Source organism: Podarcis cretensis (genome assembly GCF_951804945.1).
Source record: "Podarcis cretensis genome assembly, chromosome: 2".
Classification (NCBI taxonomy): domain Eukaryota; kingdom Metazoa; phylum Chordata; class Lepidosauria; order Squamata; family Lacertidae; genus Podarcis; species Podarcis cretensis.
The window spans coordinates 79,485,316-79,501,601 of record NC_137171.1 but is presented as its reverse complement, the minus strand read 5'-3'; the positions used below and the strand labels follow the sequence as shown (position 1 = coordinate 79,501,601).

General features: G+C 41.0%; 1 protein-coding gene across 15 annotated transcripts in view; it reads left to right on the top strand.

Annotated features, from left to right (window-relative positions):
• RAF1 (Raf-1 proto-oncogene, serine/threonine kinase) overlaps positions 1-16,286 on the top strand; it is a 72,498-nt gene that overhangs the window by 22,469 nt on the left and 33,743 nt on the right. For 5 of the 15 annotated variants that reach the window (XM_079965036.1, XM_079965030.1, XM_079965029.1 and 2 more), the window contains one exon: positions 15,348-15,438. The exons of 1 other annotated variant lie outside the window; for it this stretch is intronic. The gene's annotated coding sequence lies outside the window, so the exon portion shown is untranslated. Of the gene's footprint in view, positions 1-1,551; positions 1,731-5,905; positions 6,080-9,318; positions 9,338-15,347; positions 15,439-16,286 lie in introns of those variants that run through there. 9 more of the 15 variants (XM_079965037.1, XM_079965032.1, XM_079965031.1 and 6 more) reach the window with 8 other exon arrangements.

The following is a 16,286-nucleotide window of genomic DNA, read 5'->3' as shown; positions in this document are numbered from 1 at the left end:
CACACTTTTAAACCTTCTATGTGCTTATTCAGATTAATCTGATGTGGATTATTTACCTCCAAAGCTAACAATTAGGATGGATACGTTAAAGAAAAGGGCTTAATGCACATTTAACAATGGAATGTGGTGTTCTAAACTGACATCCTTGATTGTGCACATGGAGCCAGACAATAGGCAGACTACAAGTATATGATACTGTGTTTATGTGCAGCCTGGCAAGTACAAGATGGTTGAAGTCTAAAGCCATTATAGAGTAATGAACCTGTGTTAAGCTATTTTTGTATGCTTTGCAGTTGCAGGGGTAGTCCAGGAGGAAGAGTGGAATAGTGTGTCTCTGGAAAGTTCAGGTTGAGACCCTGTTTCTCCCAAAGTCTGTTGTATGACACTGAAGAAGTCACCTAAGCCCATCACTGCTTTCAAACCAGTTCCTTACAAATGTTCTGAACATAGGGAAGAGACATGACATTCTGGTGGTAGGCTCTTTGCCCAACCTACATGCATTTGTTTCAATACAACCAGCAACCCTGCAGGGATGTCTAAACTGTAGTTCTCCTGATGCTGAATTACAACTCCCATCAGCATGACCAATGCTTAGGGATGATGGGAGCTGGCAGTCTAGCCAACATGTTCATGACATCTGAAAATGCCCTCCTGTATTTCTGCAAGGACATAGGACGTATATTAACTGTCTTCTTTGGCGATTACTCATAGCCGAGTAAGATTGTCTTCCATAAACACGGTTTTAACAATGAGTCCGTAAGTGACTGTCGAGGCCAATTCTGGATTAACTGTACAAATAAGGGAATAACCAGGATCGTGGCCGGTGGTCTTACACCCAAACCTCCTTCACTAAGAGATGTGAATAGAGCTCTATTAGCCATAGCCTCTTCTACATGACTGGAAACACTTTGTAACCAGAGCTCCTTCTGGCCGATCACACTTATCCTCTTTAGTCAAGGTGAGACTCAGCAGAATCTTGCTACTGAATTGGGTTCGCAGGAGGACAAACGCAGCATGGGCCACTTTGTTGATTAAAAACCTTAAGAAGTAGTTCTGTATCTATACCCACTCCAGATCTTTGCCAATTTTAGTTACGCTGCTCCCTTACATCTTCCAATTTTAAGCAGATATAATACTAAGGGGGTGACATAATGCAGAGGTAGCGAGCAGCACGTTCCCTGAATTCAACTAGAAAAGAGGAGCGATAGCAAGCGCTGCTCTCTTATGCTCCATGGGATGCTCTGAAGGAGGAATCCCTGCAAACAAGGGACATCTGGAGAGCTTAATCCCAGTCTAGACAAGACCGGGGAGATGCCACGGAGCCAACTCCGGGGGTTGGGGAGAGCACCGTGTACTCGCCGTGCTGATCCCAGCCTGGGAAGCCCCCTACCCCCCGCCTGACAAGGGCATTTGCGACGCCTCCTCCCCCACCCGGGCAAGCAGGCGTTTCAAATGGCGGCGGCGAGACAGGCGGACGATCCCAGGGAGGAGGAAAAGGGGCCGGGCCGGGAGAGAGGGCTGCTCCAGCCATCGAGGACTCGGCGCTCCAGACGCGAGGACTCGAGCTCCGAGAGCTTGGATGGCTTTGGAATAAATGTCTCGGTGTTAGTAAGGCGGCCATTTTAGATGGGGAGAGGAGCGGGCGGCTGGGAGTGAGGGAAGAGCCGTCGGAGCTGGAGGAGGTGACGGCGGCGGCACAAGCAGCGGCGGCACCCGAGAGAAGCGGACAGGTACCGGGCTGGTTTCGCGGCTGGGAGGGCGGGAGTGTCGCAGCCGGAGCCCCGGGAAAGGGCTGAGGTTGTCCAAAGAGATGGGGAAGGCGCCGTCGTGTCGTGTCGAGGCGTGTGTGTGTGTGTGTGTGTGTAGCGGGGGGCTAGGAAAGCCCGGAGACACAGGGAAGGGGGCGGCCGCGAAGGAGCTGCTTCAGCAGCCTCAATTGTGCTCGGCGTCTGTGCGGACGGAGCCGCCCAGGTTGGACGGCTGCGTCCTCCCGCGAGTCCCGCCTGCCCCGAGACTGAGACGGGGATGCTGTGCGCTCGCCCGGGTTCGGCGCTGGGCTTCTTCTCCCCATTCCTCGCTGCTCGCAGTGGCGTCGCTTTTCTCCGGCAATTTAGACGGGGCGCTTAGTTTGCAGCTGCTAAAACTGCCTCCGTAGTCAGCTTTTGACGCTACCCGACTGTCGGGCCCTACCCACTTTGAGTTTGTTTGTTTCTTGCCTGCTTTCTCCTTCCTCATTTGTATTTTTTTATTTTTTTTATTTTGGTTCGGGTGAGGAAAGCGTGCTGTCCTGCCCCTTCAGGGAACGGGTGTGGGGAATGAGGCAAGCAGCGCAGGCTTCTCTCTTGCTGGCGTCCAATAATGTGATGCAGCAGCGGCTCCTTCACGACGTTGACAAGGGTAGGAATGGATGCAGCTGCCGTCGCTGCGCAAGTCAGCGCTTTTCTTTTGCCGGGTTGATGCTTTCAGGCTTGGTCTTCGGGCTCCTGTTGTGACTAAAACGTCTGCCGATTCAAAAGTAGCCAGCGCTTGGTCTTTTTCTGCCATGAGTTGAAGTTATGCAGTGGGTTAGTTATCCGGAGCCGGTGTGGTTTGAAATGCGTTTGCCTGCCTCCGTCGCAGCTGCAGCATCCTCTGGAGTCTGGACGGAGCCTTCTGCGTCCTGGATAGTCTCTGAATTGCATTGGAAATAATTTGAAACGAGCGATTAGAAACTTTCAGAAATGAGGTCATCGCTGGGGAGTGAGGAGAGGTTGCTGAATGGGGATTCCCATATTTCCCCCGTGTGTGATCCAGATATGTTGTTGGTTGCTTTAAGAAAGGTGGAAAAGAGGAGGCAGTTTAGCAGCTGTATCACAGCTTAATTGCTTAAGTCTGTGCAGGTAAGTGAAGGTGAAGACATAAAAAACACCTGGGGAGAACTTCTTTCATCAGTCTTCTGGCTATCTTTGTAGAGGTAGGAGACAAGGAGTCTTTATGCAAGCCTACTTAGATTTTCTTTGTCATGAACTGGCATTGATTTGTGTATCTCACATAGTTAAGTAATGCAAATCAAGGCAGTGATAAGCAGGCTTGTCTTGAGTTCCTTTTGTTGGCGGTGGTTGTTTTGGCTTGGAATGGGAAAGTACATGATTTCTATTTCTGTAGTCTATTACAGACTATTTCTAATGAGTATTAGCTGAGTCATCAATGTTTACTTGAAAGTCCCACTCATTTAAGTGGCTTTACTTTCCAAGTAAATATCCATAGGATGGTAACCTAAAAGTCAGAATGACTTTTAAATACTAGACTTGGGAAAATTCCAGTTTTAAAACACACAAAGGGTGCAATCCTAGGTAAGCAAATATTTTGTAATGTGTTGCATCTATTTTGAGAGAGAACATAGCTTTTCAGAAGATACCTTATCTAATGTTTTCCGTATTTGTTTGTTTATTATGTACATAGCCAAAATAGAGTTCTAGGCAGTTTACAAGCATATAAAGTACCAAGTCTAATATCTGGAATTGCTGGTCAGAGTATCTTGGAAAGAAGGGCTTAAAAAAAATCTCTTCTAGAAACCTTGGTAGATGTGATGCCAAAGTAGATAGTCCTAGGCTAGGCCATTGGTTTGCCTGCCTGAAGCTGCTACATGCTGTAGTGTCCTTAACTGTGCAGCACAGTCCAATGTTGCATGAATTAGTCTCCACTTACCTGGAGGTAGGCTTCATTGAATTCAGTAGGACTGCTAAGTAGACAAAGTTAGGATTAATTACACTCTTAATCATGTATTCTTCTGTTTTGAAATTGAGTGTGGAATCTGTGATCCTCCAGAGGTTGTTTGACTCAGCTCCTATCAACCTAGCCAGCATGGCCAATGGTCAGGGTTGGTTGGAGTTGTAATCCAGCAGCATCTGGAGGGCCATGGGTTAGTCATCCTGGTCCAAAATTAAGATTTAACTTTTAGTTAAGATTTTAATTTCAAGTGGTGTAGGTTATGCTTCTTGAATAATTTATTTTTTGTACATTGCTATTTTGTTTGCAAAGCTGCTGCTGTACAGATGTAAAATGTTTAAATAACTGGCATATGATGTTGCTAGATGCTTTGTATACCATGCCGAAATTATTTTACTGGAACAATGCAATAAAACCACTTTACATTATTCCAAAACCTCCTTAAGCATGAGAAGTTATATGATGAATAGCCTTTCAGAATTGAGAATTGGTTAATAACCTCTTTTGACAGTAGCTGATATATTCATTGCAGAATATTGTTGCTGTCAACCTAACACTGGAAGCTTATTGCAAAAATTATCTTTGAAGTTTTTGATTATAATGCAAATATATTTCACTGCTCCTTTGAGAAGTGCAATAACAAATGATCCCTAAATTTGTTTGCAGCTATAAGTAACACTGTGTTCTCCTGCTGTACTTTTGGAGCGGTGGTTTTTGGGTTTTTTTAGGCAAAGCCTTGACTGTTCCTTAGATGGAGCAGGAAATATAAATTTGATCAAAATCAAATAAAATATGACTGGTTTTAACTTGCGAAGGTTGTGGATAGTTGGCATTTCAGTTACTGTATATTCCATTTTAGGTTACTCTATAGAGTCAGTTTGTTAGATGATGCTGTTGTGTGTGCGCGCGTGCGCGCAGCATTTCAGTGCTGCATGAATTATTTTAAGTGTATGGCAGTACTGTTGTTTAGTGCCCAACTTGGTGTTCCAGTGCAGTTGTGGTATAACCAAAATTGCTTGAGATCTGGCAAATCCTAATAAAACTATATCAATAAGCAATGTGTTCTATTCATTGCACATAGTATCACTTTAGAACATTTGGGACATCTTGTATATTTTTAGATTGTGAACTGAGTGAGGTTGGTTCACTGAGTTACTAGATGGGTGTGGTACTAACAGTAATTAAATCTGGTTTAGGGTTTTAGACCCAAGGGCTTCAATGTGGCATTTTACTTTGTAATTTTTCAAAGGGAAGAGAGTGAGCTAAAATCTTGAAATTAGTCTTGACTTTGCTTAGCTGAATAGTAGACATTTATGCTAAGAATGTGGTGAAGGGAGAACTAAACGGAAGAAGGGAGAGGGAGAACGGCATCTTTTTGTTTCTTAATGTTAGTTGGCTTGGAAAGGGCAAGGAGATTGTTCTCTTTACATGCTCAAACTAATTTCTTAACGAGGTATAGATATGGTATCAAAGCCTTTATCTTAAAGTGTACTTTCTACTGTTGGCTTAACCACAGCATACTGTAAATCATAGGGCTTTTTGCTAAAACAGAGAAGCAGTTTTTTCATGGCTATAAGATGTATCTATCCTAGGTAATTGTGGATACAAGTAAGTGGACACACATTTGTATCAGCGATCCTAAATACTGCATTTGGTTTCTCAGCTGCTGCAATAGCTTTGGTTTTCACCACTATGAAAACATGGCTGTGGCATATTTATGGAGCAATTCAAGTAGATAAATAGGTACCGCTCCGGCGGGAAGGTAAACGGCGTTTCTGTGCGCTGCTCTGGTTTGCCAGAAGCGGCTTAGTCATGCTGGCCGCATGACCCGGAAGCTCCCTCGGCCAATAAAGCGAGATGAGCACCACAACCCCAGAGTCGGCTATAACTGGACCTAATGGTCAGGGGTCCCTTTACCTTTTTACTGAGGAATATATATCCCTTCTCTCAAATATACTTAGTAGCTCATGAGAAATCTGTTACATACAGTACTGTATTCTGTGTGATTTGGTACTATTTCGATTTCTAGTGGTTATACAATGAGTATTTGGGATGGTTCAAAGTTTCCCCAAAGTCATATTCTTAGGAAACACTGTTGGGGAAACTTGCTGTAGGTGAGGAAGAGGATACTCAACTCATGAACTGGAGAAACTTTGCTCTTTACTTTACTTCTGTCTTCCATACTGATGTCTTGCAGTAGAATAAGTTATAGTTTCCTCTCCCCACTCCACCAAACTGTTGGTTGGACCATAGCCAACCACAAATGAACAACCACACCCTAGGCCAACCCCAACCTCTCTCATCACTAAAGGAACACAAGTGAGCAGCAAAGAACGTGCACAAGCAACGCTGACACCAAACCCTACATATAGTAAGTAAAATAGAAACCCCACCCCTCCACCTCATTCCCCCTTTTCTTCCCAATGTCTCAAGAAATGAAACTGATTTGTAAAAATGTTACATGGAAAAAAATATATGAGAGAGAACATTGTGTGCGCACACTTGTAAATCAAGAAAATCTTTAATAATAATAAAGACCAAACTATATATGGATCCCACCAGTTGTGGTGACTGACAGCTCCCTTGTTACTGAAATCCTAGGAGAAACACCAAGTTTATTGTGCATCTGTAGTTGCATTTTATTCAGAGGATCACAAGTGGTGTTACACTGATCAATATTTGGAAGGACTTGTGGCACTGTAGAAGTGAATTTTAACTATGGTATGCCTGAATCAGACAAGAGATATGGATGACCAGGGTCTTATATTTTTACATGTATGTTTATTTCCTGAGATCATACAAACAAATGGGTCCTGAAATAGGATTTTATTTTTTTTATATATATATTTATTAAAATTTTTAAACATAAATGCAGAAATAAAAACAATGAAACATATATCATAACATATTTTCTTAACTTCATTGGACTCCCTCACGTCTCCCGCTCCCACTTGCATCATTGTCAATTCTTACCCGCAATTTATCATCTTGTTTACATTCTTATATCCCATTCATTTAAAATATAATCTAATAATCCTCCCAAAGGTTTATGTTTTTTCCTCAATCTCACTTGTCATCCTAATTCCATCTAGTTTAGTGGTGCACAATTATTTATGATCTAGCATCCTTCTTAACATTCAACCAAATTACAATGCTTTTTTAAACTGAAATAAGATTTTATCTTGGAAAATATAAAGAGCAGAGTTGAATGACGATGCAGAGTTGAGTCTTCCTTCTCAACCTTCACAAATTTACAGAGTTAGCTGCAGTTCATATATATATGTAGCCAAAGGGTTATAAAAAGAAAGCCAGCTGATGTTGCAGTCTAAGCAGTGGCCATATAGTGGAAAGATTCTCCTTTGGCATCTTCAGTAGTGCTATTTTTACCTATTCTAATAGATCTGTCCTTGTGATTTTGAGCTAAAGGACAGTAACTGAAACTAAGTTTTATTTGCATTGCAACAACAACAAAAACGGAGGAGGAAAAGAATATGGCTAGCAAATACCTTTTCATATCTCTAAACATGGCATAGGGCAATGTAAAGTGATAAATGATTCTTTTATTTTGTTGTGTTGCTGACATAATTTATGTGTTTCCTTTTTACCTGTTAATCCTGTTGATTTTTGAATAACTTTCCTGAAGTCTGTTTTGTTTAACAGCATTGTACTGAAACACTAAAAGAATCATTGTCCAAGCTATAATACTTGTATACTCTGGATTATTATTAATATACAAGATACTTTGCATACATTATCTGAGAAATTTTACAAAAGAGAAGGTGGGCTACCAAGGCCACCCTAGGGCTATTATAACTGAGGTGAGCTTTAGGTGGAGCGGGTGGCCTTCCTGGCTTACACTCCCAGCTAGTTTACAATCTCAGTATAATATGGCAGTGAATGAATTTAGGCAGACATGCAGGGAGGTGTACATTGGCTGCTCTGTTGGATGAAAATATTGAATTAATTATAGACTTTTGAAGTATGACTTGATTTTGGAATGTGTTTGCATGTGCATTTATTTCTGGATTGACTTGTCTTGAATCGTGTCTCTTGCTGCTTTAATACTAGCTAGCTTCTTTTTGTGCCAGCTAGTTCCTTGTATATGTCATTAGTTTAATTCCTTTTCTTTTTCTTAGCTGTGCAGTGTGGTTATCTAATATCCCCATGCAATTCGTTTCCTTGTACTGTAGATGCAATCAACTATGGGACCTACATTGGTGCCTTCCAAGAGTGTCTTGGAATGTATATTTGCTAATTAGAAGTTGACCTTCTAGCAGTATCCTAGAATGTGTGCAGTGCACATTAGTGTTCATACATGTGTGTGGTCCCAGTCATTCTGCTTGCTAATATGGATGACAACTCACAAGTTGGTTGATTATATTTATGGATGGCAGCAATTCACGTGATTTGCGGCTGTTGGAAAAAATGCTGCATTCATCATACAGATTTTAGCAGTTTGATTTCCTCTTTTACTTGTTACTGTACTTTTATCCCTAGGACTTGTGTCAAAGATGAAATGTGTTGTTGGAGAAATGTGTTGTGTGAATTAGCACAAACTTTGTGGAATAAGGAGGAACACTTTTATTTGCTGGCACTGCTTGGGATATTACGAACTGGTTCATTTATTATGGAAAACTGTTCAGTTTAGCTTTTGGTAGGTACTGAAAGATTATTTTGATTTCATACTAGCTTTAGGCATGATCACTTTATCCACACTTTACTAGAGTGTGGTATCTTTTGATGTTTAAACAGAACAGCTGCATGGATCTTCTGTGTAGGATGCCCTGTGATCACGTGCTCATATAGTATGTATGTTGTACATACTGTAGCTCCTAACATTTCATTGTCCAGAGTGCTGCTGCAGGAATGAGTAGTTTAGTTCAGTCAAGTGCTACAGAATGTCTTCTAAAACACCTAATTGATTTCTGGACTTGACTTGATTCAGGTGCATTTGGGATCCATAGCAGATCCCATATCTTATCTGATTTGTGGTTTACACTAAATAGAAGGAATGACTTTAAAAACAGAATGAACATACCAGCATTATCTTTAGATCTTTCCTGTATTTTATTTTAATCTGTGTTGAACCATTTATTTGTTTGAATTAGACACACCTGTTTTGTAGTCTTTCTAGAAGCTCTAATGGACCAAAGCTAGCTTCAAAGACAAACGAGCACATTTGCTCACTATGCTGTCTCCCATATGTTCATATAGGCTTTTGCCATATGACTGGGGTAGCCAGAAAACTGCAAAGTATAAGCATATGCTGAATGTTTTTGCTCATTAAGACCTGCTCTAACTGAGGATTGTGGGAAATAGGATGTTCCAACAGCTAAGTAAAAGCTTTTAAGTGTTGATGGCTGGCTTATGTCACAGGTTCCTCAATGGATTTTCCCACTTACGAGGCTTCACTGAATTTATTAAAGAAGCTTTTGTTGCAGTAATAAATGACCACCAGACATTGTGCCTCTTCTAAGCAGCAAGAAGACTAGTTGCACGGCTGGACAGGGACTAGGGACTTTATATTTGAGGTTGTACTGCATGTAGCTCTGCCTGTCCTATTGACCTTGTTTTGATGTTCTTATTTCCAAGTACCAACAATCACATTCTTCAGCAAGCTCCACCCATGGTATGTAGCAACATGGGATAGTACAGTAGATAGAGCTAGGCTTGTGATGTGTTATGGTACTTTTAGTCCTGTGTGTGAGACCTCAGTCCTGGGGGCACAAATTTGGCTCTCTGTTCCTCTATCTGGTCCTAGGGACTCTACTCCCCCTGGCAACAACCTCTTTCCCCAGGTCACACCCTTCTTAAACAGGCTGGAATGTGCTATTGAACTGTGATGGTGCCTCTTCCTTGCCTGGATGGAGAAGGGGAGGGGGTGGTGTGTTCGAACCTTTGATTTTTGTGTAACCTACTGTAAAAATCACAAGGTGCATCCGTTGCCCCACCCACTTTTGCCTCTGGTTCCATCCATTTTTACCTCTGGCCACCCACTACTGGCATGCATGTCCTGGAAGGTTGCTCTCAAGGGAATGTAGCCCTCATTCTGAAAAAAAAGCCCATACCCGCTTTCCTAAATTCCCTAGTGGTATCAAATTAACAAAAGGCAGTTGTTTATTAATAATTTGCTGGTTTTCTAAAACTACTTTTATGGTATTTGTGTATAGTACACATACTAAATAAGCTTCCCATCTGACCTGTGTACTCTGGAGTTTGCATGTTCAGAGAGAAGGCTGAATCCTGGGAATGCCTCACCAAAAACAGTCTTCATTGGCTAGGTGTGTACCAGTGTGCTGAGAAATGGAAATGCATTATACAGGGTGGACCAAAAGTAGGTATACTTTTAACAATCAATCAATCAATCAATCAGTAAATAACTAAATGAAAAAAGGATTATTTTTCTTTACTGATACAGTAATACCTCCGCGAATGTCCGCCTTGTCTAGCGTCCATTCCGGTGAATGTCCGTGGCAAACCTGGAAGTACTGGAACGGGTTACTTCTGGGTTTGCCACTCGTGCATGCGCAGAAGTGCCAAATCGCCCTTCGCGCATATGCAGACGCGGTGCTTTGCCCTGCGTCCTTTTTGGCTAGCGGCCGTGGCTCCGGAATGGACCCTGGTTGCAAAATAAGGTATGACTGTATTGTGAATGATGAGAAGTTGAGTCAAGAACAAAGAAAGTGGATTTTAAAACACCCTGTACATCTCTTGATACTGCTATGGGTCCCTTGAAATCTGAGCAAAAGACAGAGTTATTCAGTCTTCTTCTGCTGGGCATAATTTGAAAGGCTATTTTAGGCAAACTTTTTAGGTGTGTACCGAGTAGAAAGAATTAAGTAGTGTAACCAGATTGGGCAGAATATGATTTTATCCTTTTGTAAATTTTGCTACTTGGTATTCTGAATGGAATGTGTGTGTTATGTTAAGCATGTCAAAAATAAAAACCAAGTTGAAATTACTCTTGCTGAAACAGAGAGGTTGATTAGTCATAATATATTGATGTTCCTTTCAGAGAGGTTGGTTAGTCATTAGGTTACCATATCTTCACATATTAATGTTAAACTTTCGCTGTCTATTGGCATATTGAGCTCAGCATTATGCAAGGAAATTATCCAAGGTCTGTCTGACATGATTATTTTAGACATGATGTAAGAATACATATTTCCACAATGGGTGCAGGCATTACTCTAGTCAGGAATGGAAAGCAAAATACCGGTGGACAACAAAAGAGGTTTAAAGACACTCTCAAGGCAAATCTTGAAAAAAGTAAGATAAGCACTGATAGCTGAGAGACACCGACCTGTGAGCACTCCAGTTGGAGAACAGCTTTTACCAAAGGTGTCATGGACATTGAAGAAGCACGAACTCAGGAAGAAATGAGCTAAGAGGAAGGCATGTTTGGCAAACCCTCACTGTGATCAGCTCCCTCCCGGAAAAATATGTCCCCATGTGTGGATTCAGAATTGGCCTGCACAGTCTCTTATGGACTCACTGTTAAGACCGTGTTCATAGAAGACAATTTTACTCTGCTATAAGTGATCACCAAAGCAGAAGGGGAAGAGTCAGGAATGAGAGAGCAAAAGCTTTCTGGCTATGTTGGTTGTTTTAAATAGTTAAGATTTCAAGAGCGTTACTTGAAAATAAATGTTAAATATTTAGTTGCTGAAAAGTGGTATACAGTGGTACCTCGGGATGTGAACGGGATCCGTTCTGGGGCCCTGTTTGCATCCTAAACAGAACGTAAGACGCATCTGCGTGGGTCGCATTTCGCCACTTCTGCGCATGCGCATGATGTCATTTTGACCGTCTGCACATGCTTGAACTGTGAAACCTGGAAGTAACGTGCTCCGTTACTTCCGGCTCGCCGTGGAGCGCAACCCGAAAATACTTATCTTGAAGCGTATTTATTCTGAGGTATGACTGTACTTACCAAATATCAAGTTTTATTAGTCAAGGGTAGACATAACTTAGTGTGGTGTCTCTGACTAGTCTATTTTTAACTTTTTAATATGTTTCTACTGTATGGTTTTCTGTTCTGATTTTTTTATAGAATAGTGCTCTATAAATATATTTTAAAAAATATAAATATCTTACCTGTGTAGACACAAAACCTCTGGGGAAGGTATGCTGTTGCCATAGATGTTTCTGGATAATTCAAACTGGTGGTTCCTTGTATTAGCAAAACCCCTTACATATGTTAACTGCACTGGTAGATTGCTCAAAGGAATGGAAACAAAATATTGTGGTCCCAAGTTTTAAGAAAGGGGGCAAACTTCTCCCAGTCAGTTACCATCCAGTGAGCCTTTTGGATGTTTCCTCCAAATTATACACACACTATTGGACAAGGCTGAAGATTGGGCAGATAATAATATTGGGGATGAATAAGCAGGCTTCTGGCATGGGAAGTTGTTCTAAATCATTTGAGAGAGTGATGCAGGTGGCCCTAGGAAATATACATGCTGCTTTTGTTGACCTGATCTCAGTCTTTGGCAGGATAAATAAATAGATTTTATGGAGAAAACTATGTAGAGTTAGGATGTACAAGACACCTGTTGATTCTAATTAAGAACTTTTACACAGGCACCAAAGTTCATATTAGAGTAGACAGAGAATGCCAGTTGTCAGAGGAAATTGGTTCAACTAGAGGGGTAAGACAAAACAGTTTACTAGCCCCCTTTTTGCTCAGCATATATGTGAATGGCACCATTGATCAACTAGCTGATAAATCAAACTTTTTACCAGTTGTTGGCACATGGAAACTAAATGTATTGCTATTCACAGACAATGTGGTTCTGTTATCCCAGACCCTAACTGGCATGAGGATATTGTTGAAATCATTTGGGGAAGTATGCAATAAGGAACAGTTATGTGTGAATTATGCCAAGACTAAAGCAATGGAACACAAATGGCAACTAGGCAGTAATCAACTGGAATAATCAAATAGATATAATAATCTGGGAATATGTTTTGCACGAATAGCCTATAGAACTGGTAGATTAATAAACTAAAAGTTCAATGTAGTCGGTGTTAAAATTTGCCAGAATGAAGAGAGTGAATTTTGTGGTGCTTGTTTTTAAGAGTTTTTGCTGATTAGGTTATTCCTCAGTTTTACATATAAGAGAGAAATCTGGGGCATTCTGGAACCATATTAGTTGGAGGTAGTACAGAGTAGATTGATTTATACTTTATTTGGTCTCTCACCAGGAATGCCGCGATAAGCAGTTACTGGTGTCGGTGACGTAATGCCTGTGGTGTCTTAACTTTTCATTTCCATCTGTTACTGGCATCAGAAAGAGGTTATGGTGGAAGTGATCCAGATCCAGGGCAGCCAACATGGTCCTCTCCAGATGTTGTGGACTACAACTCCCACCATGCCTGACCATTGGTTATGTTGGCTGGTGCTGATGGGAGTTGTAGTCCACAACATCCAGAGGGCACCATTTTGGCTACCCTGTGCTAAACAGTAATATTTAACTTTCTTTAGTCTTTAATGAAAAGTAGATATTTTTCAAATCAGCAAAGGCCATTCCATGTAGCATTTACAATGAAGTTGACCCACTCATCTCCTTATTGTTATTGCTAACAAGGGCCCTTTCACACCTTATAAATATCATGAGGGGGATCCAGACTTGGGACTAAGATTCAGCAGAGGGTTATGCAGGGTGTAGTGAAGGAAGGCAATTTTATCTCATTTCTCCTGCAGCCCCCCATCTCCCCACCATTCCACCTCCCATGCTGTTCTGGTCCCTCATTCTTCCACTCCTGTGGAAAGGAGGAACCAGTGAAAATTACCTCTCCCCACCCCCACCTAAGTGGAAGTGTCCGTTGAACAGAGTTCTGTTGACAGGATGCAACCCAATATGTTTCTAGCAATATTATGATTGCTACTACTGTATTACAATAACATGATATAGAAAAAAATATTTATACTGGGTTAGAGCACCTGTGGAATCTTTCATTCTGATTTGGAAAGATAAATGCCTCTGAACCCTAAATATATTATAGCTAGCTCATTAGTAACTAATCCAAAATCTATACATGTACATAATGGAGGCTGTATAACTGAGGGGAACTTGCAGTCTAGCATGTTTAGAATTTCATTGTAAAGTTGATATGAATGGTCATAATTTTATGGCAGAAATAGTAATCTAATTAAAATATATACATGACTACATTATTTGGAAATTAAAACATTCAGTTATACAAGTTTTCCAGTGTAGTCTTGGATGTTAAATGTGGTGGATATGCTGAAAGGCTTCTACAGTATAGTACCTCTGAATTATATTTAAATCTGTCCACTGAGACCAATTCTTTTCTCTATAGAAAAAACACATTTAAAATACGGGCCTTCAATTCTGAATAGTTGGTATGTGTATACAGTGAGGATTTTAAAGGATTTCTCCAGACTTCTTCTGGACATGCTAATTTATGCATCTATTAAAATCTGCTTTGAAAGCCTACAAATAGGTGACTAAGGCATCTGTCATCACTTTGGCAGTGTGGATGTTTTGTCTTTGGCTCAGCTTGAGTGATGCTAACTTTTATCCACTTAGACTGTGAATATTTTTATATAATTACTTTTACAATCCCACCATTCTTTCAAGGAGCTCAAGGTGTTTTACATGATTCTCCCTTCTCCATTTTATCCTCACAGCAGCCTCATACGAGGTATGTATGTTACGCTGAGTGATTGTAACTGGCTCAAGGTCACTCATTGAGCTTCATAGATGAGTGGGGACTTGAGCCCTGGTCAGGGGGTTGGACTCGATGGCCCTTGCGGTCTCTTCCAACTCTATGATTCTATGATTCCCAGGTCCTAGTTCAACCCTAATCGCTATGTACGTTGGCTCTGATTGACTATTACTGACCGTTATGGCTGGAATCCCGTCAGTGATGAAAGCAAACAAACCAATTTCATCTATAAAAATATTTTCTCAACAAATCATATATGAAAACAATTCGAATCTAATGCAGATACAGTCTGTGGATACAAATCTCCTCTTAAAAGGACTTGTTAGAAAAAACGAGGGTCTTCAGTAGTCACTGAAAAGACAATACGATATGTAATGGGGGGTGGGGTGGAGTCCAAAATATCTGGTTCCCCACTACACTATACAGGCCTTGAATCTTCCAAAAGTGTGTCTGATCAGGATTCAGGTGGGAAATGGTAAGTCTAGCTGTGTTTGGTTTTGGAACCCTTGTGGCACATTTCAACCCCAGAGCTGAGCAAATTTATTTCAAGCTTCTTGGTATAACATCTTAACATATATCAAAGATCTCAGTTAAATGGAGCTGCCTAGAATCTAGAAACTAAATGTGTATATTATCAACTTTTTAAAAAATGCATCTAGAGGTAACCTCCCCGTTTCACTCTTAATGAAGCTTAAGGTCATACATATACATCAAAATTAAGCTGTGTTTCATTATGTGCTCATGATTAGCAAATATTGTCATTGAACATGAGTCCATAACAGAAAGGTTGGCTGCTTTGTATGTACCAAGAAGGGCAATTGAGAATTATGTGCTAAAGAATATAGCCAACTTGCATATTTTCAGAATATTATCTATAGTATATGAACTTAATGTATCTGGTGTGAGCCTAGTTATGATGGATATATTGCATTTGGTGTTCTTAGGGCTGGAGCACATAACTACGTTTGCCATGGCAGTGATGTTGCTGAAAACAGGAGCATGGAAATTTATAACATGATCGCGGAGGTCCACACAGTAAGTACTTCTCTATGTTATGTGCAGGATGATGGTTTTGGTAGCATCCCAGTGGCAAAGCGTAATGTGTACTCCAGCCCTTAATCTGGAATTATACCTCAGTTGTGAAACATTTGTTAGCTGTTGAATATAGTGAGGGTTGAAAAGGAACTCAGGCTTTTTGCATGTGTTGGATTTTCAACTGTTATCATGTGCTGCCATCTTCATAAGAAGGAGAGTTTAAAAATTTAGTACAATTATTGGGTTGTTATGCTTTGACATGCAGGGGTTACAAGAAAATATACAATATTAGTTTATATGTGATCTTTGAGCTATACAGCCAGTATCCAATGTAGTAGTTCTGTTAGCAAAGAACTTCCCCTCTCTCTCCTACATTACTCCAAAATCTGTTCAGGGGTTTCCCCAGCCCTCTGGAGCAAATTTGGGAAGGTGTAGGAAATGGAGAGAGGAGTTCTGTTGCTCAGCTAACTATCTTGTTGTATAATGTCCTGTTTTCCACACCTTCTTTAATTCTCTCTCTCTGTGTAAGTGTGCCTCCCCCACTGTGTAACAGTAAACCTTTCAAATTTTAAAACCCTATCCTATTATGTTTTTGTACTTTTTATGTTGTAATTATATATTGTGAACTGCCCTGAGATCTATGGATGAAGGGTGGTACAGTGGTACCTCGGGTTACGAACAGTCCTGCTTACGAACACTTTGGGTTACAAACTCCACAAACGTGGAAGTAGGTGTCCCGGGTTGGAACTTTGCCCCGGGATATGAATGCAATCTGCTTCCAGGGCCTCAGGAAGCCTATGTAGGGAATGCGTGCCTCGAGTTAAGGACGCTTTGGGTTGTTTTAAGAA